The sequence below is a fragment of the Oncorhynchus gorbuscha genome, linkage group LG04, assembly GCF_021184085.1.
Source record: "Oncorhynchus gorbuscha isolate QuinsamMale2020 ecotype Even-year linkage group LG04, OgorEven_v1.0, whole genome shotgun sequence".
Lineage (NCBI taxonomy): Eukaryota > Metazoa > Chordata > Actinopteri > Salmoniformes > Salmonidae > Oncorhynchus > Oncorhynchus gorbuscha.
Genome location: NC_060176.1, coordinates 23,668,536 through 23,695,467, shown reverse-complemented (window position 1 = coordinate 23,695,467; position 26,932 = coordinate 23,668,536). Strand labels below are relative to the sequence as shown.

At 41.8% G+C, this 26,932-nt stretch overlaps 1 pseudogene; it reads right to left on the bottom strand.

The window, feature by feature from the left end:
* Positions 1-4,590: 4,590 nt before the first annotated feature.
* LOC124032960 lies at positions 4,591-15,060 on the bottom strand (annotated as a pseudogene).
* Positions 15,061-26,932: the final 11,872 nt, after the last annotated feature.

The following is a 26,932-nucleotide window of genomic DNA, read 5'->3' as shown; positions in this document are numbered from 1 at the left end:
CACACACAGGGCTTGTTCGACATTGCAGCTGACATTGTAGGCGACTGCGGACTGACTGATCTATCAAACCTTGCATCGTATAGCTACTCATTATTATCTGTAAATCAGTCAGTCAGCTACAATTTACCCACAATGCATCACATATTTGAACACACACCCAAGCACAAGAGCGCATTCAGACTCACCACATACGTTTGTCTGCCATCTTCAAGTCATGCAAGGACAAGAGACAAAAACCAAGACAGCAGACACAATTATTTGTTCTACAGTATTCTATATCAGAAGTCAGACTCTCCCCACAGAAATACGTTTTCCCCTTTCTTTTCCCTTTGCTTTATCTGAACAGCCTCATTTTTTAAAACTGCCTTCCCTCAGATTACTTTCTGTGCCCTTCAATACCCCTGGCCAGCCTCAATGTTCAGAACAGATTTAGGCGCCATGGGTTGTGAGCAAATATTTCCATTTTCTGTCACAAATCCATTTGAGGTCCCGTTTCCTTCTCAGTAAAATTCCACGTGACCATTGAGTCACAGTAATCTCCTCTTATGCACTCTGGACATGCGTTGGTAGTACCCGACTCGCTAACAACCATCAGTTGGCTAATGTCCTGGTACTCAGGGCTCTATTGTCCTTCAAACCACTCTGACATCAATGCAAATGAAATCAAGAATCACATCAAACCATTCAAACACATCAAAACAGTATGTGCTTTTAAATCTCACCTAAATGTATTTGATCAATTTGAAAAGAAGTTCAGCAGTTTGCAACTGAGTGGAAAACATGGTAGTTGTGGATGTTGTTTCATAGCCTAACACAACGAAATGAACAGCGCTTTTTAAGGTGACAATTCATTCAAAACACCCATAAGCATATTAGAGCTTATGCATTTGCATAGGCCTATATATGAGACCAAGCACACCATATAGGCCAAGGCTATACTGTTGGTTCATTGATTGTGCAGAGCAGCTTACAGTGTTAGCCTACAATTATATTGAATTTGTATATGATTTTGAATAGCTTAGTAAATAGGGCTTTTTTTCTCATAATTAATTGGTTGGCATTACCTTTTGCTACAGAATATCTCACACATGCATGCACACACAAATCAAATCAAATTGTATTTGTCACATACACCTGGTTAGCAGATGTTAATGCGAGTGTAGCGATATGCTTGTGCTTCTAGTTCCGACAATGCAGTAATAACCAACGAGTGATCTAACCTAACAATCCCACAGCTACTAACTTATACACACAAGTGTAAAGGGGTAAAGAATATGTACATAAAGATATATGAATGAGTGATGGTACAGAATGGCATAGGCAAGATGTAGTAGATGGTATTGAGTACAGTATATACAGATGAGATGAGTAATGTAGGGTATGTAAACATAAAAGTGGCATTCTTTAAAGTGGCTAGTGATACATGTATTACATAAAAATGGAAAGATGCAGTAGATGATATAGAGTACAGTATATACATATACATATGAGATGAGTAATGTAGGGTATGTAAACATTATATTAAGTGGCATTGTTTAAAGTGGCTAGTGATACATTTTTTACATACATTTCCATTATTAAAGTGGCTGGAGTTGAGTCAGTATGTTGGCAGCAGCCACTCAATGTTAGTGGTGGCTGTTTAACAGTCTGATGGCCTTGAGATAGAAGCTGTTTTCCAGTCTCTCGGTCCCTGCTTTGATGCACCTGTACTGACCTCGCCTACTGGATGATAGCGGGGTGAACAGGCAGTGGCTCGGCGGGTGGTTGTTGTCCTTGATGATCTTTATGGCCTTCCTGTGACATCGGGTGGTGTAGGTGTCCTGGAGGGCAGGTAGTTTGCCCCCGGTGATGCGTTGTGCAGACCTCACTACCCTCTGGAGAGCCTTACGGTTGTGGGCGGAGCAGTTGCCGTACCAGGCGGTGATACAGCCCGACAGGATGCTCTCGATTGTGCATCTGTTGAAGTTTGTGAGTGCTTTTGGTGACAAGTCAAATTTCTTCAGCCTCCTGAGGTTGAAGAGGCGCTGCTGCGCCTTCTTCACGATGCTGTCTGTGTGGGTGGACCAATTCAGTTTGTTGTGTACACCGAGGAACTTAAAACTTACTACCCTCTCCACTACTGTCCCGTCGATGTGGATAAGAGGGTGCTCCCTCTGCTGTTTCCTGAAGTCCACAATCATCTCCTTTGTTTTGTTGATGTTGAGTGTGAGGTTCCTGACACCACACTCCGAGGGCCCTCACCTCCTCCCTGTAGGAGGTAATCAAGCCTACCACTGTAGTGTCGTCCGCAAACTTGATGATTGAGTTGGTGGCGTGCATGGCCACGCAGTCGTGGGTGAACAGGGAGTACAGGAGAGGGCTCAGAACGCACCCTTGTGGAGCCCCAGTGTTGAGGATCAGCGGGGTGGAGATGTTGTTACCTACCATCACCACATGGGGGCGGCCCTTCAGGAAGATCAGTAACCAGTTGCACAGGGCGGGGTCGAGACCCAGAGCTTGATGATGATTTTGGAGGGTACTATGGTGTTAAATGCTGAGCTGTAGTCGATGAACAGCATTCTCACATAGGGATTCCTCTTGTCTGGATGGGTTAGGGCAGTGTGGTTGCGATTGCGTCGTCTGTGGACCTATTGGGGAGGTAAGCAAATTGGAGTGGGTCTAGGGTGTCAGGTAGGGTGGAAGTGATATGGTCCTTGACTAGTCTCTCAAAGCACTTCATGATGACAGAAGTGAGTGCTACGGGGCGGTAGTCATTTAGTGTATGATAGTGTATAACAGTGTATGATTAACGTTTCCCTTCCTTACAATATATTCCATAGAAATGGCAATGTGAGGGACACCAGGAGAATTGCAGGCTTGACAAAGTAATGGGGAGAGTTGGAAATTGCCTGACACAGCTAATTAACAGCCAACCTGAGGTAATTCTTATTTTAAAATAATATGAATTCTCATAGCAAATTTAAAAAATTCTAATAGGAAGACAAAGGAGTCTCAAACTTCTCATTTAAAGAGTAGAAGAGTATTCATTAACTCAAACAAATTCAGATATTTTTGTCACTAATTGTTTTTTTGATCAATCAGATCAGCTATTTAGGCCTATCAAATAATTCATAATGGTCTGTTGTCAGAAAGTGTCATGGCATAAAATGTAATTTTAGCTTAAAAGCTAAGAGGGAGGGGAGCTACAAAAGTTGAGAGAAATAGTCTAAAAGCCAGCCTGTCAGCTATCTCCCCTCATATGACAAAGTAGTTAGAGGACAACAGACAGGCCTTTCGCTCTCCCCCAGAACGACGGCCACTGCTCGTTCCTGTAGACACTCAATATTTATAAAAAGGACACCACTTCAAACAGCACTTTCTACTGTCCTCCATCACCCAGAGCTCTTGTTTTTGTCATCCTAGAATTCTTCTATTGAAGATAAAACGTTTGCCAAAAAGCCCTGCAGTTTCTTTCTCCACCCGTTCTATTTGACATCTATGGGACGTCACTGAAACGTTGAGGAAAATCTATAATAATCGCCTGTAGTTTCTCAACACAAAACCACACGTTTCCTGAGCGGTCCTAGCAATAATTGGTTCCTCAGATGACAGAATGAAAACCCACCTCGATCCTGTTCATAGATTCTTTCCAATACCCGGACAGTGTTCAGACCTATAAGTTATTTTTATTTTTTATTCCTATTGCTTACATTTTTTTAAACAAAAAATATTTGTTTTATTGTCACATACACAGGAGCAAATGAGGGTTATGTGCCATGTTCCCAGGTAGAGACAGATTGTTCCCCTTGTCGGCTCGGGTATTTGAACCAGGGAACTTTCGCTTAATGCAGAAATTACAAATATGCTATGATAGGGTCAAGTCATTCACTAGCAACAAGTCCTACTGGGAATAAGCAGAGGGGGGGAGTAACGCCTTGACACGACACATCCCTTTAAAGCCCCCCCCATACACAAAACACTATGAAATGATCGATCCCTAGGTTGTTAGTGGGTCCATTAAATGTGTATGTAAAAACATGAAATTTAACAAAACCATTTCACATCCAATCAGTCCATTCTCCCAGTCAAATGCTGAACTAAATATGGACTTTTGTCAGTTTGTACTCATCACCAGATACATTTTTGTTCTCCATCATTGGGCAGATGCTTTCACTGACATAATGATTACCGGCACCATTTAATTCAGTTTTGAATTTGTGGAATAAATTGCTCTATTGAGGTCAGCCTGGGACACCTCATAAGAGGCAGTACAATGTGTTGTATTTCACAGGGGCATGCTGGATTAGGTAATTAATCAAACTGTCTGTGGTGTAATGAGGTTTTACCAGCCCTTTAATCCCCAGAAAATTAATCAACTGGAATTCAACAATTGTGAGCATCTTATAAAAGGTGAAGCCTTAAGCCCAGAAAACCAATGAGCACCCTTCCAGATTTCACCCCTCTCATATGACCTGTTTCCAATTGTAAAAAAAAAACACACAAAAAAACATCTCAAAACATATATAAGTACTAATTTTAATTGGCCCATGATTAAGAATGTTTACAGAGTGTTTTCAGCAACATTTGATAAACAAATGACCAGAACTACAGGTGAGGGTGAGACACTAACTCAAAATAAGGCAACGTGATTTCTCCCAACAACAAAAGCATTTCAAACAGTGGCATCTTAACAATATATCCATTACAAGAAATCATACAACATCCACCCCCAAAAAAGTGAAAAAACATTTGAAGGACATTTGAGTCTCATCATTAGTCATAGTGAAAATAATTGTGTTTATTAGACTCGGGTCTCTGCGATATCAGTATACTAAAATGAGAATTGTATTAAAAAGCCACGATAAAAAGCGTATAAAAGTACACATACCCACTCACTAGTCAGTGCAGCAAAATTTAGCAAAGAGGTTAGAATAAATCAAGTAAAAGTGTGATTGTGCATGTATGGAAAACAGAGCAGGAAGATGGGTCAGTTAGTCTCAGTACAAGGTGCTGAAGTTGCCCATGCAGTTTCTCCTGAACTGGTTGTCCTGTATGGAGACAAACATCTCCTGGGAGAGCAGGTTGTCATCTGCCTGGGTCACTCCCAGCTCCTTCAGCATGCTCATCTGGCGTCACTGCTTCTTGGCTGACGTGGCCACCAGCTCCCTCTTGATGGCATCGTTGCCCTCCGTGAACCCCGGGAGGAACGGCGTAACAAGACGAATAGGAGACTGGTTCCTTCACAGAGCAGTCGTCCACCACGATGAGCTGCACGTCCACATCCACCCGCATCTTCCCCTCACCCTTCATGTCCTCGTTCCCTTCTTCTATATCCAGTTGCTCATCTGGAAAAGAACGTGAATCCGTTCATGACAGGCTTGTTAACACGTCGCTGTGACATTCAGACCTAAAACCACCACTTCCACTTCCTTCTCCATCATGACATTCGGATTTGTCATGTATGAAAACACCACGTCTTCCTGTGAAATATTACTATATTCTGTTCAAATCAGACTGTCAGTGTATTCTAACAAAGACTGCCCTTTGGGATCAATGGTAGATAATTGCCTTGCTCTTACCTTTTCAAATCCAAATGCAAGCAGCCTCTTTTCGACGTTTAAAGCGGGGAATGGAGTGTTGAGAAATGTTTTATTAACAGCTTTTTTTTGCAAATTCCGGATGGGAAATAACAAAGGACCATAATGGACATCATCTTTTCAATAACAACGCAAATGACAATTACTACCCGGTTGTTGGCTTAGTAGTGTCTCCGCAAAAATTCATGAATGTTGCAGATGACATTTTTAAAGGGTAATCTGAAGAGAAGAGATAGCTTTGTTTATTTTTTTTAAGGTCACATTTCTGCCACTTTTGCTCATTCTCCTGTCTGGGGTAGAGGTATTTATGCCTGTGTACTGGGGTTAAACAATAAGGGACATTCCATTAGAGGACATCGGAGAGTGAGGGAGATGAAGAGAGCACTCCAGATGTATTTTAAGCCATGCCACCTTCAGCTGCACCTTTTATTCTGTAGCTGCCCTGGACTGAAGGTCAAGCGCATTTTCTCATGAAACTTCCCAGTGAAACCAACTCAGCCTTCCAGAGACAGTAAACCCATTGATGTGGGAAATACTGAGTAAGACTTGGTTAGTACCTAGTCTCGTGTGGCAATCCTGTCTTGTTGATTCTACCTAAGGAAGTCTATTGGAACTTCCGTATTGGATTATGTGCTTGAATGGGAGCGCTGGTATACAATACTCAAACAACATGTTCTCTAAGTAGAAATTATATTTCCCCTCAGAGGCATTACTGTTTTTTCCTTGTTTTGTCCATGTCTCTTTTCATACCATGTAAGAAAGTTTGAGTAGCTTGTGTGGTGTTCGTTTTGTATCTTAAGCTTGCTCGCTTGTTGCAGATCTCAATTTTCATGAAGACAAAACTCCATTCGGAACGCCACTGACGCAAAATATGTGAAAGATTTGATAAGTGTCGATGCATCACTAGTTTCCATCTAGACTCTGTTTTACGGCACCCCTTTTTTATATAATATTCCTGAGGAAAACCTCCCCAGGCTTTGGAACTAGTTCATACCTGTAGGGGTGTCTTCCTGTGCAGCCTGGCCTGGTACAGCGTCACTAGGCTTGACCAGGATCACTCCGTATCCCTCGTTGTTGTGGGTCACATTGTTCACCATGGTGATCTTGGGTTTGGTGTCCAGCTCATCAGCAAAGAGTTGGTGGGGTTGAAGGGATGGAAGAGGTTGACAGATGAGCAACAGAGAGAGGGTGGAAAGACAGGCATAAACAGTCATCACGTCGGTCTTCCTGCTTAAGTTGTCCTGGCCAAGTCCAACACACCGAGCAGAGAGACAACAGGAAGGAAAGCTCTGTGTGAGGGAGCGATAAAAAACACACTACCGTTCTAGCCTCAGGGAATATGAGATAAGACCCCAGAACTCGTCTGAAGGTAACAAGGGAAATAAGTCCATATTTGTTTTTGCGGTGTGTGTGTGCATTTTAACATCTTTCTCCACTAAATTCAATTTCGGGTTGAGGGAAGATAATGCCACTGGCTTAGAATTGAACTGAACCTAGGAAGAGATGGAGGTTGGATGTGCTAGTGCTGGGAACAGTAATATACAGATTGGTAAATGACCAGTAGAACTTCAAATCTCTCAACTTGATCAGGATCCCTTCTTTGCAGTGATGTATGCCACTTCCCACCATACTGCAGACACTGCCAGGATAGATCTCCACACCAGCTCCACTATAACAGTTATCAGCATGTAGAGACACAGCTAGGCTACTGCACGGCCTCAGACACACACAATGATTAACACGAGAGCGAGGTCTGTACTTGTAAAAAAAGGAAAAAAAGCCACCATGAAAGAGTGATGAGCGTCAATGACGTCTCACCTTAGAGCCGTAGAGGTCTCACACATGTTCATAGTCAAGTGGGCTGACGTCCGCACAATGACACCTGTCGTCTCGCACTGAAGGACACAGTTCTCCATCTCCAGCCTACCCTGACGTACACCTGGAGACAAGAGGGAAATAAGATGAAGATTGACACTAGGAGGTAAATAAAGAGACCAGCTAGATCCTAGTGTTCCGAATGCGTGTATGACCATAACCCCGTTCTCCTCCTGGAAAGTCATTGATATATGGCTGTTGCCAGATGTTAAGCAATTGCCAGCAGCTTAGGCAGAATTACTAACGCAGGACAATGGGTAGAGTTGCGGGGCAGGGTTGATGTAGAGGCAGCATCACATTGGGAAAAGGACTAAGAGGACTCACAGAGGATGCCTTTCGATAGCGTCGTGCTGGATGAACTTGACGTTGGAGACCTTCACGTCGGCTCCTGTTGACGCCACAAACGAGTCCCCTTTGTTCTTCTTCTCAATCACCACCTCATCAGGTAGGCCGAACCCTGAAAAGAAAGAAGATTTATTAGCCTAAATCAGAGCCTAAAATGTTATTTTTGGTCCACCAGCCACCAGAACAGGTAGATTTAAAAATCTACCAGCCACTCAGCTCTCCCCCCCCACCCACCCCACACAGAAAAAACAGAAGAGCATGCTTTGTAGTTTTTCTAAAACAAATAAATGACTAGTAAGAAGTAATGTGGTATATTTTATAATTCAATTTGGCCTGAGTATTTGGTTTGCGCTTAGTGGGACTAACATTTGTTTTCAACAGGAGAATGACCCAAAACACACCTCCAGGCTGTGTAAGGGCTATTTGACCAAGGAGAGTGATGGAGTGCTGCATCAGATGACCTGGCCTGCACAATCACCCGACCTCAACCCAATTGAGATGGTTTGGGATGAGTTGGACTGCAGAGTGAAGGAAAAGCAGCAAACAAGTGCTCAATATATATATATATATGGGAACTCCTTCAAGACGGATGGAAAAGCATTCCTCGTGAAGCAGGTTGAGAGTATGCTAAGAGTGTGCAAAGCTGTCATCAAGGTAAAGGGTGGCAATTTGAAGAATCTCAAACATATTTTGATTTGTTTAACACTTTTTTGGTTACTACATTATTCCATATGTATTATTTCATAGGTTTGATGTCTTCATTATTATTCTATAATGTAGAAAAACAAATACAAATAAAGATAAACCCTTGAATGAGTAGGTGTTCTAAAACGTTTGACCGGTAGTGTATGTCTGCGGCGGAGGGACAAGAGAGACAAGAGATAAGTGCTGAAAACATGTTGGCTCAATATTTAAAAAGATGGCGAACAAGCAATAGAATGATGAGCTATCAGGTTTTGGCGTAGGTACAGCCGACTAGCGCTAGCTAACATTAACTACCTAGCAATAATCTAAACTTGGAGTCACAGTATCGATAGGAACTCTGTAAAAACAATAGCGCAATACTCTATTACTGTATTGTTTACCCCTCCTCCCCCCACCAACTGTACATAGAAATAATACATTTAGATTAAATTGCATTTGCTCCATCTTTGCATGCTGACGGCTGGGACAACTGGGTCATGGCTCAATGGCCACAGTGTTGGGTCCGAACTCTCCTTCCAACCTCGCAGTGGTGTACATGACAAGTAGCGATTCAGCACAATCCCAGGCAGGCAGAATGTGATAGACAGTGTTCTGACAGCTAGGGTTCATTATTCTCTGTTCCTTGACAGATGGCCTGGAGACAGGTGTTCCACAATATGGCCAACAATTCTACAGCATTGACTAGGTTCCACACGCTGCCATTGGAAAGGCTAAAGGCTGAATATCGATTGGTAAAGTCATAGGCCCATGCACACATCCAGGAGAGGAAAACCCTATTCCCAGTGGGCTTCATGACTGGCAAAAACGTGCTGCTGCTTAGAGAATAAATATTTTTAAATGCTAAAACGGTTGCACTGATTGCAGATCAAGAATCCAGTCTGTTCTTAACAAGTGCTGACTGACTGAACCTCCTCACTAATGAATTCTAATGTCTCCTTAGGAACACGCTTTTCGGAAATTCTCGCAATACTTATTATGAAGATAGATCATATGCATTTTTTCCCCTCCATCTTTGATACAGCAATATCCAAAAAGCAATAAACGCATGTGTGTGCCCTGCTCCTCTAAATATCAAAGGCTCTTTGGTGGGAGGGAGAATTCTATTATGGTAATCCGGCAGTGGTCTAATTGAGTTGCTCTTTTCCTGTCATGGTGCAGTGCCAGGCAGCGCTGCATCATATTTCCACACCCTCTTTATCTCAGCTTTCAGGGGTTTCCTAGCACCACAGGAGGGCACGCACATAGAAACAGACGCATGTAAACAGCCCCTCCAATCTCCCCTCCCTCTATCCAACTCGGCAGGCCCACCATTTGCATAAAGAGACTGACGCGGCGCCTCTGCTCTGACCTCTCCTCGCCCGAGCTAGCCTTCTCTATGCATTAATATCATCCCTGTTCTTATGCTTACTGCGCCAGCAAGCTCTATTTTATTCCCGAGGGCTCCCTCTGTACATCCCACATCCTCTCTGCTACACGTTCATTTCACTCCATGTGCCGTAGATGTGGTTGTTTTACCTTCGACACGCATTAACACGCCACATAGTACAACCAGTACCATAACAGTATCATCTGCAGGTGAACGAACACTTGATTTCATCTGAAACACTTACACAAGTGTTCAATATGTTGATGGTGGTGGAATCTCCCATACGTGTTCAATTGGGTTGAGATCTGGTGACAGACGGCCATGGCAAATAGTTGACATCGTTTTAAGTCAGGAACCACGCCTGTGTGGAAGCACCTGCATTCAATATCCTCTGTAGCCCTCATTGAGTTGTTTCTCCATTACTCTGGCAGTTACCTGTACATACATACAGCAGTAGTGCATCCTGTCATTATAAAGGCTGCTTGCAGAAATATGAAACATTACCTTCCACTGATATGGAGTCTGGGATACTGATGGAGCTGGTGACAGTGTAGTGTCCTTGAAGGATGATGACCACGTCTCCCTCGTAGCAGGCACTCACAGCCAGCAGGGGCTCACTGTGAAACTAATATTTAAACATAGAGCAGTTCCAGTACACAGTCGGTCTATACAACACAGATCTGCTCTCATGACTAAACAAAGAAAGACACAAAAACACATGTTTTCTGCTTCTAACGTCTCAGTGGAATACAACGATAGAGCCGAGGCATTCAGGCGAACAGACACAGCTTCTACAAATCCTGGTGGAATGCCAGTGTACAGGAACTAGGGAGGTCAAATTTTTAAAAGCCCACACACCTTAGCAAACCCCAGCGTATTAGACTAATACGCAAGTGTCACATAGTTAGAGAACTTAACCATTGGGTTTCATCTCTGGTCATCTCATTAAACAGGCCATTTGAAATGGAAACCTGGGCAAACTTACATTTGACAAAATACAATATGCCTAAGAATGGATAAATGTCATGGATGTAAAAAAAAATATATATATATATATATATATAAAAATATAAAAAATGATTATATTTGTTTGCCATACATGTACTTCAAACTCTTCCCCTGAGAATTTGGGCCCTAGCTTGTCTGCCATCAGGCTCTGCAGCTGGCTGACTGTAGTGGAGACGGACACGACATGGACCATCCGGCCACCGGAGACACGAGGCCCCTTGGCCCTGTAAGCCTGCTGCCCTGAGTTAAACTTGTATCCCAGCACATACCTGCAGTGCCAGGAGAGAATACATTTATGTAGAAGAACACAATGGTACAGCATTGGACAAAGCACAATGGTTGCATCTCCACTTTCCAATAGCGTCTCAAAGTATAGGCCAGGGGGAGGCTGCTGAAGGGAGAATAATTGCCGGAACGGAGCAAATGGAATGGCATCAAACACCTGGAAAACCCATGTGTTTGATACCATTCCACTGATTCCGCTCCAGTCATTACCACGAGCCCGTTCTCCCCAATTAAGGTGGCACCAAGTGTGCGTTAGTAGTGACTATACATTCAATTGCTGTCCCTCTTTTGTATTCTAACCAGAATATGATGCATTGAACTGGACTGTAGTGTACTGTCATTCTGTGAGAAGTTTTGCTCTCAACTGGGGCAGTATAGGTCAAACATGCTAGCTCAGGGACAGAGGTGAATCCAATGGCTTTTACTCAGTCTTCCTATTTTTCCCTCTGTTAGGAGACCAACTTCATCAGTCACACAACTACTCCCTCAACACACTGCAGAGGCACTGATAGCTCCTCTCAGTCTTCCCACCCCGTGTCCCCTTGGCCAGCTACCTGAGCAGCGGGTTCTCAATGATCCGGAGTTTGCGCTTCAGAGCCTCCATCTGCTCGTACATCCTTAGGCCCTCCACCATGGACACGTTGTCCAGCTCCGACTCCGAGTCGCTGCTGATGCCGTTCCGCAGGCTAGAAAACTCCTGGAACTTCTGAGAGCATCGTGCCAAAAGAGAGTAATACTCTGTCACAAGTCCAGCAGGCACCCGATCCTCCAGAATATCATAAAACCTACAGGGTTGACAGCCACAGAGGAAGAAATACTTATTTTGTTTTCCTTAAAACACAATCGCATTATGAGGACTGCTGGGAACAAATTGTTCAGCAACATTGGAGGACAACAAGAGGTTAAGGTGGGATAACTCTAGAAGAGATGCTCAGAGCACAACATTGTTTGTTTGATGGCCATGTACGGCACTTGAAAATGTTCTTAACCATTATTTGGAGAATGAATCGAGACCCTCCTTTCTTTCTAAGGAGCCGATCGTGAATGGGTTAAAGACATTCTTTGTCTATTAAAAGCAAAATCTGCTTTTTTTTTACCTTGGTTTAACTAGGCAAGTCAGTTAAGAACAAATTCTTATTTTCAATGAAGGCCTAGCAACAGTGGGTTAACTGCCTGTTCAGCTCGGGGATTTGAACTTGCAACCTTTCGGTTACTAGCCCAACGCTCTAACCACTAGACTACCCTGCCCTACCCTTGGTATAAACTAGGAGCTGATTGGTCTAACATTAACAAGCTTGTGGATTTCTGCTGAAGCCAATAAGATATCTTTTAACCCTCTTCTCCACCCATAGAAAAAATAGGAGACGCCACAGTTCACTCACAATCCCCGGGTACATACTGCCATCTCGTGGCCAAGGAATAATCTGCACCCTCTCACAAACAGCATTGAACATATCCAGCTCTAACCATTAGACACGAAGCTTTCTCAAGTGTTCCTGAACTGCACTCATTTACAATGCTCTACAGGTCCCCAAGCCATATGGCCATTCTGATAGCGGCATTAAAATAATGGGCACAAGCTAGCCGTGTCATTGGCAGATCTGAACCAATACAGCCTAAATGAGAATGTACCAATCTAGCCCACACACACTGACTAATCCCCCCCCCCCAACCCCCACTATCACCCTTCTACACGTACAGCCTGAGGCGGGGCTCCACACATCTGACAAAGTAGTCAAAGTCATCATCCTCGTCGTCCCACTGTCTCCAGAAGACACCATGAAATTTGAACACACCCTTCTGTTATTTAGTATCACATAAGAACTAGTCCATATATTATTTTTTTGCGGTTGTAATGTGACGGGTGATGTCGGTTCTGTAGAGTAGACTCCTATACAACACACCTGTATTTATGTCAATTGTTGGGCTCATCGCAATTTTCACTGTCTTCTTAAGACTAATTTGTATTCATGTAGATTGTGCATGGGGTCATTGCATATTCTCAAATGCAACACAGAAGATAGACCGTGTGTGTGACCAATAGTAATTATAATGTAACACCAATATTAATAATACATTTTCTATTCCCTTGTTTACGGAGTGGTCGAGCAGCAGGCTAACACCAGTGATGCTACTGGTCCCTCCTCATCTACAGTTGTGACACACTCGAGCAAGCATTTTTAAAGAGGCAGGCTGCTTATGCACCCACATCAAAAAATCTCAAGACCTCACTGCAGCCCTTTCATTAAGTTGAGAGGCCGGGCTTTCTGAGGCTGATGAAGGTTGCCGTGCCTCACTACAAAGTGAGTGCTGCTAATTTCTTGGTGTTTTTGTTTGTTTATTTGATTGCTTGAGGTTGTGTTCATTTAAACCTGCACTAGGGAAACTTTTACCCCATGGCGCCAGCGTTAATGTTATTATTTTAATGTTTATGCACACAAAAAGTGCATAGTGCTGCTAATTCTATTTGTTGGTTTTCAATATAAAAATTTGGTGAAATGATTTCAGTGTGTGTGTCAGTACTTTATGAACATTTCCAGCACATTTGAACAATACCGCGATAACACTGACAACCGTGGTCACTATAACCGTGATACGAAATGTTCATACCGTTTCATCTCTAGCGGAGGTACAGGTTAGTTGAGGTAATATGTACATTCAGATAGGGGTGAAGTGACATGTCATGTCCATTGACATTATTCTGAGTGCTTTTGTTAAAAAAAATTGACATATTGCAGCTTTTAACCACTCCAAAAAAAATGTGTTTTTTCTAAAGTTCTATCAAGTGGACAGAAAGACAAGAGGGATACATTTTCACACACACAGTAAGTCAGGCACAGCAACATTGAATGGCAGTTCCACCCCATGCAAAGTCCTACAACAAGAGGCATGTATCACATTTTTCCTGTGCTTTCTAATCTGACATGGAAAGAATAACTGCGGCTTTAACAGCCCTTTGAAAGAAAAAAAACTCAGCAGTTTCATTAACAATAGGGACTTACCGGAGGTGCTCAAGTGCCAGCGCAGTCTGGTCAAAGTCCCCAGACTCATCAAACACCACTTGGAGCTCCTGCAGAGGCACTTTGTGCAGCGTGGCCTCTAAAAGGGTATTCATGGCCGCCTCTGTGAGCTCGCAGCCTCTCGTCTCAGCCTCTCCTTATAGTTCACATCCACCACCTGAGGAAAGGGGCATAAGTATGAGGTTGTGACCTTCATATGACCATTTTTCAAGGGTAAATGGTTAGGCTACCTTGTTTGACCACTTCTGCTCCACTGATCAGATCCAACCATCTGTATAACATTGGAAAAGATAGCTGTTTCACTGTTTAACCAGACCTCTGGATTCAGATTCCCTATCAAACTGTATCCAGAGTGCAAGTGTTCCAATTCATTTCATGCAGTGTACAAAGCACAGCTCCATTAGACAAGTATCTTGCTGGGAAATCTTTCAGGTCGAAGTGACTTACCTCCACTGGCACATCAAACACGTCTGTGCACCACTGTGCCTGCCAGTCAAAAGGCTCCAGAACCTTCTCCAGGTAGTCAGCTGTGAAGGCCTTCACCTGATGTTTTACAATCACCTGTGCAAAACAGCACCTGGGACAACACCTCGAGTCAGCTTTGTTTAGATTTTTCACTGGGAGCCTTGAAAGATCGATCAATATGGTTGCAGTAATCATCTTTCATCATCTTTAGCCAGTAAACCTGACAACTGAATTGATGTAAGACCATGTAAGGTTATCATACCTAGCGTGTAGTCTTGATAGGCTCTGAATCTCTCGTAATAAAGCAGTTCATTTGTCTGAAAGGTGTCAGGAAGGGATCCTACGCATTCACCACGTTACAACTGAGTACCAGCCATATCAGGGTTGAAGTACTCTGTGCCACTGTCACCGTCATCCTCATTCTGAAAAAGTCCTATGTTAGAAAATAAAGTATCAGTTAGATTGATATATCATTTACTACTTGGATGCATAGTGCAACGTGGTTTCCTTCCCTTTTGCCCTATCCTTCATGATCAATTACTGATCTGGCATGGCCTAGCAGCGGGTATTGATCAAGGGGAGACGAAATAATTCTATGGATAGGTACTGATACATTTTCTCTCTCTAATAACAGTTCTTTGAAATACAGCAAATAGAGATGAAATTAGATATACCTAGCCTTATTTGCTGTTATGAGTCAACAGTTGGTGGCATTGCATGTTTAGCTAGTTACAGTAACATTAGATAACTAGCTAAGTAAATTGACAAACGTGAACGTTAACATGCCAACATTATTAGCTAGGTTAGCTGCACAGTTGGGATGTGCAACAATAGTTACTAAACAAAACCATGTCTGACAACATCTTCTTGTCGCAAATTAAAATCTCTGGCGTCCTCTTCTAATTCAACTCCAAATCCACTTTGTCTGTCTTGTTCTGTCCACTTTCACTTGAAGTCATTGAATCTGCTGTCGTCATCATTCTATCAGCCGCCGTGTTCTTTTTGTTGTTGTTGTCATGTTTCAAAAATCAACTTACATTGCTACATCAAACATGTCTAGCAAACCAAACGCAGGTATTAACAATATTCAAACAAAGAAAAAATATAAATAAAATAATACAAAATAAACTATTTAAGTGCAATTATATTCACTCTGAAAAGATCTTATTATAATGATTCATGAAGATGTTATTCTTTTTGTTATTCACTAGGGTTAATGTTTTAGTAAGATAATTAAATTCAAATCAGAAAAAAAAATAATTTTGGTATAGAATTTTGGAATTTCTGTTTGTGTATAAAGTATTTGGCAACAGTAATTAAAAAAATTAACAATCATTTCAGTGGTTTTGTTATCATTGCAATAGTAACATATTATATCTTTCATGTAAAAAAAATATAGGCAGTGCTCATAATGGCAAATAAGTACTTTGCAAGGTTTTCCCAAAAATCTGACACAAATTTACATTCAAAGAACAAGTGAGACAGATTCTCACCTTCGTTTTCACAGAAAACGCAGATATCATCAATAGCCACAAATTTGGAAATCCTAGAATTACATGGATATATCTTATGTAAAATTTTGAAGTGCACTTCCTTAATTAACTTTGTTTGGTATACAGTATTTGTAAGGCCTTAACCATGCATTTTTCCAGACAATATCAGGAATAAGCATGTTCCAGAAAAACTTTCCTCTAGGTGTAAGTTGGTTTTGTAAATGAAGAATTTGTCTTATATATTTATTACAACAAGATCTTTCAAGTAAGCCCACGCCTTCCAATCTGAGTTTTGGATACATTTTGTGATCATTCCCAAAATTAAGATGAGTTTTCATAAATGTAGTTAAACCACTGGGAAGGGCTTTGATCACAGAAATAAACTCTCTGAAAGGTATTGGAAACTCTTTCAATGTTATAAATTGTTCATATGTGAGAATATTACCCTTGTTGTCGAAAATATCAAGAACAAAGTCAATATTCCTCTCATGCCAGCTGGGGTAGAACAATGACTTATTCCTTACAGTTATGTCTGAATTATTCTACAAAAGAGCTTTATGTGGGGAAGAATTGTGCAGGAAACATATTTTCCAGGCCATTAAAGCTTGTTGGTGAAACCTAGCCAATTTAGCAGGTAATATTTTAGGAATATAATTACATTTCAGTAAAAATTGAAGACCTCCCAATTTATTAAACACATTATTTGGAATGAAATACCATATTGAATCAGTATCGATCAAACATTTTTTCAACCAGTTTATCTTGAAGGTATTATTTATGTCAGCAAGATCCAACACTTCTAGACCGCCTTCAGCTCTTTTGTTAGAAAGGACATATTTTTTTAGTTTGTGAGACTTATTTTTCCAGATGAAGTCAAGAAAGGTCTTATTGATCTCTTTACAAGTAGCTGGATTTACACATAACGATAATGAGGGGTACAAAAAACGAGACAGTCCTTCTGCCTTAGACAGAAGTACTCTCCCAAGTATAGAAAGATCTCTTTGTAGCCAATTATGAAATATATTTTTAGTTCTCTTAATATTAGGAGAGAAATCTAAATGTTGTCTGACTAAGTGGTTTTTTGAAAGATGTATTCCTAAATATTTAACACAGTCCTCTACAGGAATGTTTTCTATTTCTTTATCATCCGAGTCAAATAAACATAAGATTTCACATTTAGAAACATTCAGCATTAATCCTGATGCAATAGAAAATGCAGTTATAGCATTAAGGGCATGTGCGACCTGGTCTTTGTTTCTTAAGAAAACAGTAGTATCATCAGCCAGTTGGGAAATTTTGACTTCTTTGTTCAAAATGGTTACGCCATACAAATGTGCATTATTCAGAATATCTGGAGATAGACACTTCTGTTGATACTAAATATTTTGGAAGTATTAAGGTTTAGTAGCACAGAACTATTTATATCATTGTAAAACATGCAAATTACTTTAATAACATTTTCACCAAATCCAAAAAGTTTAAGACCTAAAGAGAAATTCATGCGTCAAAGGCTTTACAGAAGTCCAGAAATGGGGCAACCGCATCTGAGTCAATTGCATCTGAATAATCAATAAGGTCCAAGACTAAACGAATGTTAGAGCTTATGTGCCCTTCATAAATCCTGTTTGAATCTCATTTATAATGGTATCTATTCCTTTTTTTTATCTTTCAACCAGAGCAATCAATTTGTAATAAACATTTAATAAAGTAATTGTCAATGAGAGAAGGGTCTTTATCAGGCTTTGGAATCAATGAAATAAGGCCCTGTTTCATAGTGGAGACCATTTCCCCCTTTTTAATGCAATCTTGAAACATATTGAAAATCTGGTCTTCTAGCAACTCCTAAAACTGTCTATCGAATTCAACTGTCAGGCCATCAGGGCCAGGTGATTTCCCTTTTTTCATTGAATTCAGAGGCTCTCTAATTTCTTCAATTGACACAGGTGAATCGCAAACTGAGTGAAAATCATCCTCAATTACAGGGACATAATTCTGAATGTGGCAAATGTAGCTTTCACAACCATCTTCCTGAAATTGAGAGCTGTAAAGGTTTTCATAAAAGGAATTGACAAATGATGATATTGTAATGGGATCTTTGCATAAAACATCGTTAATTTTGAGTGCAGTTATAGATTTTCTTTTGTAGTTTCTCTTTTCAAGTGGAAAGAAATAACTAGTGTTTCTTTCCCCCTCTTCAATCCATTTTGCTCTTGACCTTACAAAGGCGCCATTTGCCACATCTGTGTAAGTCTGTTCTTCTTCAGATAGATTATCTTTCTTTAGAAAACGATCAAGCTTGCTCATCATCTCCTTTTCTCTAAGGCTATTTAATTGCATCAACTCTTTGGCGCGTTTAATGGCTACCACTCTGACTTTAATGGCTACCACTCTGCTACCACTCTTGCCGCCGTGTCTCCTCTTGCTTCAAGCTGAGGCTCCGTCATCGATGAACAACCATCTTCTTCAGCCAATGTACAACTTTCAAACTAGGCACAGCAGGGGCTCGAATGTACAATACAATCCAGCACTAAAATGACGGGTGAGTTAGCTAACTGACTGTGCCGTTGCTAAGAAATGCACTTTCACATTGCTCATTTCAAAATGTCCCCGGTTTACGGAGTCTCGAACATTGAGCATTGCCGTTGGCTAAAGGTTTGGCGTGGTTCGGTTGATGTGCGTTCCCAATAGTAAACCAAATCAAATCAAATCAAATCAAATTTATTTATATAGCCCTTCGTACGTCAGCTGATATCTCAAAGTGCTGTACAGAAACCCAGCCTAAAACCCCAAACAGCAAACAATGCAGGTGTAAAAGCACGGTGGCTAGGAAAAACTCCCTAGAAAGGCCAAAACCTAGGAAGAAACCTAGAGAGGAACCGGGCTATGTGGGGTGGCCAGTCCTCTTCTGGCTGTGCCGGGTAGAGATTATAACAGAACATGACCAAGATGTTCAAATGTTCATAAATGACCAGCATGGTCAAATAATAATAAGGCAGAACAGTTGAAACTGGAGCAGCAGCACAGTCAGGTGGACTGGGGACAGCAAGGAGCCATCATGTCAGGTAGTCCTGGGGCACGGTCCTAGGGCTCAGGTCAGTTGAAACTGGAGCAGGAGCATGGCCAGGTGGACTGGGGACAGCAAGGAGTCCTCATGTCAGGTAGTCCTGGGACATGGTCCTAGGGCCCAGGCCAGTTGAAACTGGAGCAGCAGCATGGCCAGGTGGACTGGGGACAGCAAGGAGTCATCATGTCAGGTAGTCCTGGGGCATGGTTCTAGGGCTCAGGTCCTCCGAGAGAGAGAAAGAAAGAGAGAAGGAGAGAATTAGAGAACGCACACTTAGATTTACACAGGACACCGAATAGGACAGGAGAAGTACTCCAGATAAACAAACTGACCCTAGCCCCCGACACATAAACTACTGCAGCATAAATACTGGAGGCTGAGACAGGAGGGGTCAGGAGACACTGTGGCCCCATCCGAGGACACCCCGGACAGGGCCAAACAGGAAGGATATAACCCCACCCACTTTGCCAAAGCACAGCCCCCACACCACTAGAGGGAAATCTTCAACCACCAACTTACCATCCTGAGACAAGGCCGAGTATAGCCCACAAAGATCTCCGACACGGTACAACCCAGGGGGGGGGGAACCCAGACAGGCCGACCACAACAGTGAATCAACCCACCCAGGTGACGCACCCCCCCAGGGACGGCACGAGAGCCCCAGCAAGCCAGTGACTCAGCCCCGTAACAGGGCTAGAGGCAGAGAATCCCAGTGGAAAAAGGGGAACCGGCCAGGCAGAGACAGCAAGGGCGGTTCGTTGCTCCAGAGCCTTTCCGTTCACCTTCCCACTCCTGGGCCAGACTACACTCAATCATATGACCCACTGAAGAGATGAGTCTTCAGTAAAGACTTAAAGGTTGAGACCGAGTTTGCGTCTCTGACATGGGTAGGCAGACCGTTCCATAAAAATGGAGCTCTATAGGAGAAAGCCCTGCCTCGAGCTGTTTGCTTAGAAATTCTAGGGACAATTAGGAGGCCTGCGTCTTGTGACCGTAGCGTACGTATAGGTATGTACGGCAGGACCAAATCAGAGAGGTAGGTAGGAGCAAGCCCATGTAATGCTTTGTAGGTTAGCAGTAAAACCTTGAAATCAGCCCTTGCTTTGACAGGAAGCCAGTGTAGAGAGGCTAGCACTGGAGTAATATGATCAAATTTTTTGGTTCTAGTCAGGATTCTAGCAGCCGTATTTAGCACTAACTGAAGTTTATTTAGTGCTTTATCCGGGTAGCCGGAAAATAGAGCATTGCAGTAGTCTAACCTAGAAGTGACAAAAGCATGGATTAATTTTTCTGCATCATTTTTGGACAGAAAGTTTCTGATTTTTGCAATGTTACGTAGATGGAAAAAAGCTATCCTCGAAATGGTCTTGATGTGTTCTTCAAAAGAGAGATCAGGGTCCAGAGTAACGCCGAGGTCCTTCACAGTTTTATTTGAGACGACTGTACAACCATTAAGATTAATTGTCAGATTCAACAGAAGATCTCTTTGTTTCTTGGGACCTAGAACAAGCATCTCTGTTTTGTCCGAGTTTAATAGTAGAAAGTTTGCAGCCATCCACTTCCTTATGTCTGAAACACATGCTTCTAGCGAGGGCAATTTTGGTGCTTCACCATGTTTCATTGAAATGTACAGCTGTGTGTCATCCGCATAGCAGTGAAAGTTTACATTATGTTTTCGAATAACATCCCCAAGAGGTAAAATATATAGTGAAAACAATAGTGGTCCTAAAACAGAACCTTGAGGAACACCGAAATGTACAGTTGATTTGTCAGAGGACAAACCATTCACAGAGACAAACTGATATCTTTCCGACAGATAAGACCTAAACCAGGCCAGAACATGTCCGTGTAGACCAATTTGGGTTTCCAATCTCTCCAAAAGAATGTGGTGATCGATGGTATCAAAAGCAGCACTAAGGTCTAGGAGCACGAGGACAGATGCAGAGCCTCGGTCCGATGCCATCAAAATGTCATTTACCACCTTCACAAGTGCCGTCTCAGTGCTATGATGGGGTCTAAAACCAGACTGAAGCATTTCGTATACATTGTTTGTCTTCAGGAAGGCAGTGAGTTGCTGCGCAACAGCCTTCTCTAAAATCTTTGAGAATCTTTTTTTCTTATTTTTTATATATATATATATTTTTTTTTACATATGAGTGGAGATGTATCACAAATTGTAAAGAATCTTTGATAATATGTTAAATCAGAGGCATTTATAAATGAAGGAAATGCCTGGTCTTCCCTATACCAATGACCTGTTATATTGTTTATTCAGATCAGTGCATATGGGAGCCTCCGGAGGAAGGTGAGGAACGCACTTTGACTCTTTAGATGCAGAACAAAAATAATAGAGAGAGATAGAGGGAAAAGATAGAGGGGGAGAAAGAGATACTAAAATAGAGGGGAAAGAGAGATATCCTTGACCGAGATAAAAGCCTTAAAGGGATACTTTGGGGTTTTGGCAATGAGCCCCTTTATCTACTTCCCCAGAGTCAGATGAACTCGTGGATACCATTTTATTGCCTCTGTGTCCAGTACGAATGAAGTTAGAGGTAGTTTCGTGAGCCAATGCTAACTAGCGTTAGCACAATGATCGGAAGTCTATGGGTATCTACTAGCATGCTAGTTAGCAAATTCCTTCAAAATGCACATAACAATTGTATCCACAAGTTCATCTGACTCTGGGAAAGTAGATAAAGGGCTTTATTACCAAAATTCCAAAGTATCCCTTTAACATTTTTCACGGTTTAAGTGGTAGCTTACTGCTGACAGCATCCTTTTCAGTGGTAGAGTGGGAATACAGTCATTGTTTCTGGGCAGTGTTTTACACACCAAGCAGTAGTCCTGACTGAGTTAATAGTGAGTCAATGATGTCGTTTCAGAGGGACAGTGCACAGATGGGAAGGAATGAGTAAGAAAGAGCAGAATGAGAAGGGGGAAAGAGTGGGGGATGTCAAGAATAAGTCGTTAAAATGAGATGGACAGTGGTGACTGGTGACGTCCTGACCGTAGTTAGAGCAATCTGGTGTCAACCTCCTGATTCTACCTGTCCATCAGCATCTCCATCTTAATCCATCAACCTAATCAGGTACATCAAACTGGCCAGGTCACTATAAAGAACATTCATTTCAAACTGTGGATTTACATTAATTCACTATTGGAAAATGTATGTTTACACTGAGCATTATTAAAGGATTGTTTTATTGTCAAGGATGTTGCTGACTGTGGTATAAATCAGCATCTACATGATAAACATGGTGGCTATTCTGACACGTAGCTTGTCACAGGTTATTTGTCATGTTGGCTGAGCACATATAATCTGATGACTGGGTAACAACACACAGAGGACCACAGGATAACAAATGGACAACTCTGTATGACCTTGTGAACTTGTCAAGCCAGCAAGCATTTGCATTAGAAATGAAACAATGATTTCAGTCATAAATGTGTTACGTGTAAGTAGCATGTTGCGTTATTGTATAAGTACCCATCTAAGGAAAATCTGAACTATCAAAATTGCAACATCCTTTGGACCTGATTATAATGGCTCACACAAATTAAATACGAAGACCTAACTATTAGTTATAATTAAATAATATTCACATTCACAAATAGCATACTACAACTGTCAGGTTATAAAGTTAAACATATAATATGCAAAAAATAGTTGGTAAAAAAAATACCTGACTTGAATTTTTGACTATTTGAGTCCAGTGACTGTGTATGAGCCCCTTTTCACGATCTAGCTAAACTACCACTGTCAGAGCAGGGTTGAAAAAGGAAATACTGTCCTCTATTGTTATTATTTGGGATAGAATCCGAGCATGAAGGTAAGCAGCACTGTCGACCTCACTAGCTAGGTTTTTGTTCATTGACAGTATTATAGCCCTCAACCACAGACAGTCGTAAATCATTATTTGAAGTTGACCTACAAACTACACACCTAGCTGTTTACGCCTGTTTATGATGAGTTTGTGGGATATTTTCATGGGTTGTGTTTATATAGTGAAAGGCGTATGTTGCTGTGCTTTAGTGGACCCAGTGCAAAGCCTTGTCAGATGCAGTCCTAGTCCCTGAAGTTCATACTTTTTGTCCAGTAGGGGTCAGCAGATACATTTTCAAGAGACAGATTCATTGTTCAGTTCACATTTATTGTCAAATACATGACAGTATTATCAAAGATTGATTTTATTTCAAAAGGGGTAAAGTGAACTTTCTGGTGATGCAGAAAATAAATCCTCAGCAAGGAGGCAAATAGAAGCCTTTTGAGTTGAGAATTGTAAAACCCTTGTGACAATATTTGAGTATGTTAAGTGTTAATTATTGTTTTTTGAGACCTTAATGTGTAAGGAACACATGTTCTGTGGGCGTTCACAGATGGACTGTCATTTAGGCCACTTCAGCCTCCTGACAGCATGCCCACGTAGCCAACACTCAAAAAGAATCTGGATTTGAAACAACCTAATTATTTACTTATTTTTGGTAGCCCAGCGCAGGGTAAATACTGGACAGAGCACAAGCTGGGTTATTTTTACCCAGACAGTTGGGTTGTGTGAATAACTAAACTGGCTGGGTTGTTCAGATTACCCAAACATGGGTTAATTTAACCATCAGTTGGGTTATATTCACTTTCATGCTGGGTTGAGTCAGCAGCTGGGTATTTTATAATGTAATCCTTACGTTATTTTCAGGAGGCATGGCTTTCAGACAGTTATTTTGGGCCACCCATGAGAGTAAATGTAATTTCTGTTCATCTGTTCTGTTGTGTTGTATCAGATGTTAAGATAGTACACCGCAATTTATAATATAATATTAATAATATGTAGATGATTTATTACATATTGTAATAAAGTGGTAACTATCCCAACATTGGAATATATACACTTCTGTAAGCCTCATAAAAGCTTCAAAACGGTCTGAAATGTGATTTTCTTTGAAGTTATGCAATAGGAAGGGGGGGGGGTAGCGAGAGAGAAGTAGAGGGACAGAAGTTAGTGCTAACAATTTTTCATGTGCTAACAATACAACAGAACTGTCACGACTTCTACCGAAGTCGATGTCTCTCCTTGTCCGGGCGGTGCTCGGCGGTCGACGTCACCGGTCTTCTAGCCATCGCCGGTCCATTTTTCATTTTCCATTTGTCTTTTCTTGTTTTCCCACACACCTGGTTCTCATTTCCCTCATTATGTGTTGTGTATTTAACCCTCTTTTTCCCCCATGTCTTTGTGTGGTATTGTTTATTCTGTTTCATGTTATGCGCACGTTAGTCTGTTGCGCTGGGTTATGTTGTTATTTCGTGTTTATTTTGCCGTGTGCTTTTGGTTCGCCTAAATAAAAGGCTCTGTCGGCTAACCAATATCTGCTCTCCTGCACTTGACTCTCTTACAGCCATTTACACATACCTGACAAGAACAGAGGAACAGGAACAACATTTACTCTCACAGGTAGCCAAAAATAACAATATCTGAAAGCAACGCCCCTACTAAGCTATGCCTACCTTCTGATCTGACCCACTGGATCATATCTCAATAATAACACAGCATCAACAACCCAACTTTGCTATTTTCTCAAGAAAACAACCCCACTAAGTTGCCCATTGCCTGCAACCCAGAAGTTGGGTCATCCAAACACATTTTTTAGAGTGTACTCAGAGTCATCTGTCAAAATTGTACTTTTCATTGCTGCTTGCGGTTCTGTCAACGATATGACAATTGTATATATTTTGCTCTTAAGTTGTTTCATGTCAGTCACCATCAGTGGTGTAGTGCTGTGTAGTGTCATTTCCAAAGTATTCCCACAAATAACAAAAGAGACCAATGTGATTGTGTCGCAATATAATCAAGTTATGAAATGATTATTTTCAAATACAATTTGCAGTGTACAAGTCATTATCATTATGTTCCGACCCGACCATCCGTCCCGCAGCTGAATCTAGTTGCCTACCACTGGCCTGATTTATAATAAGGTAGGCCTAATTTGGTGTTTTTGAATGTTATAGAAACACCAAATTAGGCCTATATGAGCCACTATGTGTAAGCATAAACAATCTGCAATTAGGATGATGCATAGTATGTATATTCTAAAATGAAATTATACATGTCGGTTAATTGAGAAATGATGACATTAAAAAAAATACAAGATTCGCTCCGGTTCCTCAAAAAATAGCACTAGACCACTGGTTACCATGTCAGGTCAAAGCAGTCCGCTCTAGCCCCCTTGTTTATACTCTTTCGGGAAAAAAAGTCAACCTGTCTCTGTGCACTCAGTAGTACATAGATGAACGCTGCAATGGTCCTCCTGAGTTCCAGACTGAAGCTGGTCCATAAGCCAAGGTTTCTGTACATCAATGTCTCCAATGTCACTAAGTATATAAAATACTGTCATTTACCAGGCACTTGTGTCACCTTATGTGGAGAACACAAATGAATCTACACTGAACAAAAAGTGTTGGGCCCAAGATTCATGAGCTGAAATACAAGATCCCAGAAATGTCCCATACACACAAAAAGCTTATGTCTCTCAAATGAAGTCCACAAATATGTTTACATCCCTGTTAGTGAGCATGTCTCCTTTGCCAAGATAATATATCCACCTGACAGGTATGGCATATCAAGTAACTGATTAAACAGCAAGATCATTACACAGGTGCACATTGTGCTGGGGACAATAAAAGGCCACCCTAAAATGTGCAGTTTTGTCACACAACACAATGCCACGGATGACTCAAGTTGAAGGAGCATGCTGACTGCAGGAACTTCCACCAGAGCTATTGCCAGATGATTGAATGTTAATTTCTCTACCATAAGCTACCTCCAACGTTGTTTTAGAGAATTTGGTAGACCACGTGTATGGTGTCGAGTGGGCGAGCATTTTGATGATGTTAACATTGTAAACAGTGTGCCCCATGGTGGCAGTGGGGTTATGGTATGGCCAGGCATAAGCTATGGACAACGAACACAACTGCATTTTATCGATGTCAATTTAAATGCACAGAGATACTGTGACAAGATCCTGAGGCCCATTGTCGTGCCATTCACCCTCCTCCATCAGCTCATGTTTCAGCATGATAATACAGGGTCCCATGTCGTAAGGATCTGTGCACAATTCCTGGAAGCTGAAAATGTCCCAGTTCTTCCATGGCATACTCACCAGGCATGTCACACATTTAGCATGTTTGGGATGCTCTGGATCGACATGTACCACAACAAGTTCCAGTTCCTGCCAATATCCAGCAACTTCGAAACAGCCATTGAAGAGGATTTGCACAACATTCCACAGGTCACAATCAACAGCCTGATCAACTCTATGCAAAGGAAATGTCAAGCTGCAAGAGGCAAATGGTGGTCATGCCAGATACTGACTGGTTTTCTGATCCACGCTCTTACCATAGGAAGCACCAGTGACTCTGTCTTAAAAAATTGACTGGAATATGTTCCGGGATTCTTCCGATGGCATTGAGGAGTACACCACATCAGTCACTGGCTTTTTCAATAAGTGCATTGAGGAGGTCGTCCCCACAGTGACTGTACGTACATACCCCAACCAGAGGCCATGGATTACAGGCAACATTTGCACTGAGCTAAAGGGTAGAGCTGCCGCTTTCAAAAAGCGGGACTCTAACCCGGAAGCTTATAAGAAATCCCACTATGCCCTCCGACGAACCATCAAACACCAGCGCCGAGAGCTGCAAAATGACACGAGAGCTGCCAAATGACACGAGCCGACCAGAC